At 43.7% G+C, this 3,989-nt stretch overlaps 1 pseudogene; it reads left to right on the plus strand.

Moving 5' to 3' along the window:
• The first annotated feature begins 1,963 nt into the window (after positions 1–1,963).
• Positions 1,964–3,664, plus strand: LOC125362442 (annotated as a pseudogene).
• Positions 3,665–3,989: the final 325 nt, after the last annotated feature.

A 3,989-nucleotide genomic window follows, 5' to 3' on the forward strand; every position in this document is an offset into this window, starting at 1 on the left:
AAACCTAGATAGTATAGTCAGTGGGTCTATGAGGCCTCCTGATGAATTTGAGACACAGTGAACACAAGATATGGCTGCTATCACAGATGTAAAGCAGTTTTTTGTTTGTTCGGGGTTTTTGTTGTTGTTGTTGTTGTTTTGGTTGATCTTGTGTCTTGAACTCAGGGATTGGGTGCTGGCCCTGAGCTCTTTTGCTCAAGGATGGCACTCTACCACTTGAGCCACAGCTCCACTTCTGGTTTTCTGGTGGTTAATTAGAGATAAGAGTCTCATGGAATTTTCTGCCCAGGTTGGATTTGTTTTGTTTTGTTTTGTTTTGTTTTTGCCAGACCTGGGGCTTGAACTCAGGGCCTGAGCACTGTCCCCTGGTTTCTTTGTTTGCTCAAGGCTAGCACTCTACCACTTGAGCCACAGTGCCACTTCCAGCTTTTTCTATATATGTGGTGTTGAGGAACCAAACCCAGGGCTTCATGTATATGAGGAGAGCACTTTACCACTAGGCCATATTCCCAGCCTTCCCAGGTTGGCTTTGAACCACTGTCCTCAGATCTCAGCTTCCTGAGTAGCTAGGATTACAGGCATGAGTTACCAGTACCCAGCCAGATACAACATTTTACATTGGACTTTTTCTTTTTATAATTAGAAGTACTATGCTACATAATACACATTAATATATACTAAACCATCAACATTGTCATTTATTGCCATGATCAAGTGATTATGTCCTGTCCAGAATTGTATTTGCTATACTTTTATTTGAATGGTGAAGCTATATCACCTCCAATGTATGACAGGTAGCTTAGTATATGTGTTTCCATGGCTATAGCATCACCAGATGATAAGAAATTTTCATATCCATCATATAATTTAGTGCGTATCATTCACTAATGTTTGGCAGCTTGTGGCTATATTTATCTATTTCCTGATTATTCACTGAGTGCTTTCCATGAAATTGCCACTGAACTCAATGTTAGAATTGACATAAAATCTAAGCTATTGTTTCATAAAAATAAGACTTGAATAGAGGATAGGTTATACATGTAAGAGAAAGCTCACGTTTATTTGATGACAGAACCATAAAAAATATATTAGATAGGAGCAATTGCATAACAAAAAATTTAGTGAAGTAAAATATAAGTCTAGGAATCACTATAACAGGTTTATCATTTCACCGAAAGAACAATTCCCAAGTTCTAATCCCATGGCTATTCCCTTCCTGTCTGGTTTAAAATAAACAAAATCAAATTGGCTCCTCACCCTCCTGCAAGCCAGCTGTCAATCACTGCCTTAGGAGAACAGAAGGAAAAACTTTCTTGTTCCTCTTCCTAGCAAGCAAATTACCAGGAACAAAAAGGACCTGATGCAGGAAATTCACTCCTAACTATAGTATGTGTCCCTTCTCCCAATTCCTATACCCCTCATGAAGAACAGACCTTTTCTATCTTGTGAGTTTGCTAGAGACAATGTGTCTACATCTCTAGGCACTAGCAGTCTAGGCCTTTCATACTCACCTAGCTCTGCTTAGTTCTCCTCTCTTCCCCCAGAGGCTTTGTGCTTCCCTGTAGCATGGTGGGCTTTTGCTGGTGGAATAAAATAGGGTAAAGGAAATAGAGGGAGTGCTGTGGGCCTGCTGTAGGCAACAGCAGAAGCCACCCTTGAGTCTGAAACTGCATTGTGTTTATAAGTCCCTATCCATATATCTCCTCAAACATTTATAAAAGGGAAAAGTACATCATAGATATCTGCAATCCCAAATGACTTCTGAGACTGTATAATATTGTATGATGAAAACAAGACCACTTTGGCAGAGGGAAAAAATCTTAAAGTCTTAAATAATTTTCCCAAAGTGTATTTTAAATTGAAACGATGGAGAAGGGGTTCAGGCTGCAGCTTATGGTCAGTCTGGGGCTACTAGCTGGGCGTTGCTGTGTGAGTTGGTGGGAATTGGGCTGATCTGTCACTTATGAATGAGTTTGAAACTCTTGAACCAGAGGACCCCAGGCACAGGAAGTGTCTCCAAGAGATTCTAGATCAGCACGGCAACATTACTACCAGCTTCATGTGGGGATGGGATTGCAGCAAAAATTCTGAACTGCTGTCAGACTGGGGGGCTCCACCCTGGAGAAGGAAGATCCCTAGGAACTGCTCCCAATCCTGGGCCTCTCCCAGAGCCCATAAAGGAAAAGGCCGAAAGGCAAAGGGAATGACAAAGTCTGTGATCATCCACAGGCCCACACTCAATCAAGAGCCCTGTCCAGGTGTTTCCTGGGACTGCCTTCCGGGGGAAGCTGCTCCTGGGGTCTTTAACTGTTTGTGCCTCCTTGAGCCGCTGAGAGTCTCTGGGGTTTGTAAGAGATGGTACTACCACACGATTGATGAGTCTCTCTGTACCCAGATATCATTGCTCGGTTGCTGTCTTGAGGGATGATTGCTTTTTGTTGCCAACCATTATTTTGGGAGCAACCATTGGTTGAGCATTTCAGCTTTTTTCATGTACAGCTCATGGATCTGTTGAACTTGATTATAAATGTGTCAGCCTTTCACAGTATTCCCTGTGAGTACTTAAGTTGCAGAATTTAAACCTGGAAGGCCTGCAGCTTTCAGATTCCACTGTCAATCAACTTGTACAGAACTCAGACTTAGTGTGAGGAAATCGCTGTGGGTGTTGGGGATTTTCTGAATCTGTCCTTTGCTAAGCAGCTGTTCCAGACTGGATGAGCCAAACCTCTGCTGGTGCTTTGAGTTTACTGAAAAGCATGTGCAAGTGACAATCACCCGGTTGAATCTTAGTGGCTACTGAAAGAATTGCCACAAATCAGATCTCTGTTCCATAATTAGAAGGTGCCCCCAACCTTATCCACTCAGACTTAAGTGATAGTATCATGTTAAAGACTGACTGCTTTCCATTTTTCCATCTCAACTACCTCTAACACCTCTCACTCAGTCAGTGCTATGATTTCATACCTGAAACTTTACTTGAACTTGGAGAAATTCCCACATTAAAAATACTACAAGTGGGGGCTGGGGATATAGCCTAGTGGCAAGAGTGCCTGCCTCGGATACACGAGGCCCTAGGTTCGATTCCCCAGCACCACATATACAGAAAACGGCCAGAAGCGGCGCTGTGGCTCAAGTGGCAGAGTGCTAGCCTTGAGCGGGAAGAAGCCAGGGACAGTGCTCAGGCCCTGAGTCCAAGCCCCAGGACTGGCCAAAAAAAAAAAAAAAAAAAAAAAACTACAAGTGGGCTGGGAATGTGGCTTAGCAGTACAGTGTTTGCCTAGCATGCATGAAGCCCGGGGTTCGATTCCTCAGCACCACATAAATAGAAAAACCAGAAGTGGCACTGTGGCTCAAGTAGTAGAGTGCTAGCCTTGAACAAAAAGAAGCCAGGGACAGTGCTCAGGCCCTGAGTTCAAGCCCCAAGACTGGCAAAACACACACACACACACACACACACACACACACACACACACACACACACACTCTACAAGTTTTGGGAATTGTGAAAGATGGTACCCTTCAACTATTAGGGGAAGCCCTTCCTCACCTAGAGTTCAATTGTGCCTATTTCACCACCATCACCAGGCCAATTATTGCCAGCCAGAATCAGGAGATATGGGGCATCAAGTGCTAACTTGTCCTGACAAAGCCCAGTTGTCTGTAAAGTGCTTATTGCAGGGTAGGCCCTCATGTTCCTTTGGGGCAGGATGCCAGCCACTGGAGAATTTGGCTGCTTTTGTTACAGGTTTTCCCTTAACTTTCTTCCTGAAGGTATTTAAGGGATCTTTTAAAAGGGACAGCTAAGAAGTGTCACTGTGGCTCAAGTGGTAGAGTGCTAGCCTTAAGGTGAAGAGCTCAGGGATGGCGCCCAGGCACAGAGTTCAAGCCTCATGACAGGCAAAAAAAAAGGTGGGGAGGACAGCTATAAATTGCTACTTTTAAGCTTCTGTCAGTGATATGCCCTTATGATCCTAAATTATAGGGCTATG

This window comes from Perognathus longimembris, chromosome 13 (genome assembly GCF_023159225.1).
Source record: "Perognathus longimembris pacificus isolate PPM17 chromosome 13, ASM2315922v1, whole genome shotgun sequence".
NCBI lineage: Eukaryota > Metazoa > Chordata > Mammalia > Rodentia > Heteromyidae > Perognathus > Perognathus longimembris.